The following is a 483-nucleotide window of genomic DNA, read 5'->3' as shown; positions in this document are numbered from 1 at the left end:
AAGCATGTCGACGGCGGGGCGCCACTACAGTAGCCATTAAGTGTTAAGTTATCAAGGTTGAAGAGTTCTCCCTGTCCTCTCTACCCTCCCCTCTTCACGCTCTCCCCCTTCCTTTCCTCTCCTCTCTACCCTCCCCTCTTCACGCTCTCCCCCTTCCTTTCCTCTCCTCTCTACCCTCCCCTCTTCACGCTCTCCCCCTTCCTTTCCTCTCCTCTCTACCCTCCCCTCTTCACGCTCTCCCCCTTCCTTTCCTCTCCTCTCTACCCTCCCCTCTTCACGCTCTCCCCCTTCCTTTCCTCTCCTCTCTACCTTCCCCCTTCACGCTCTTCCCTTTCCTTTCCTTTCCTCTCTTCCCCCCTCAAATCTCTACACTTCCCTCTTCTCTCTTCCCTCCCCCTTATTAATAATTTCTTATATTCAATATTATCATATCTTTTCCACTGTATTTTTAAGTGTAGGTGTTAATGATCTCCATCTTCTTTG

At 50.7% G+C, this 483-nt stretch overlaps 1 protein-coding gene across 1 annotated transcript in view; it reads right to left on the bottom strand.

Annotated features, from left to right (window-relative positions):
* Nucleotides 1–483, bottom strand: part of LOC119588871 (A disintegrin and metalloproteinase with thrombospondin motifs 1-like) — a 17,883-nt gene that overhangs the window by 3,033 nt on the left and 14,367 nt on the right. The window lies entirely within an intron of this gene.

This window comes from Penaeus monodon, chromosome 24 (assembly GCF_015228065.2).
Source record: "Penaeus monodon isolate SGIC_2016 chromosome 24, NSTDA_Pmon_1, whole genome shotgun sequence".
Lineage (NCBI taxonomy): Eukaryota > Metazoa > Arthropoda > Malacostraca > Decapoda > Penaeidae > Penaeus > Penaeus monodon.
Note: the sequence above shows the minus strand (reverse complement) of the source record. Positions and strands in the feature narration are given on the sequence as shown.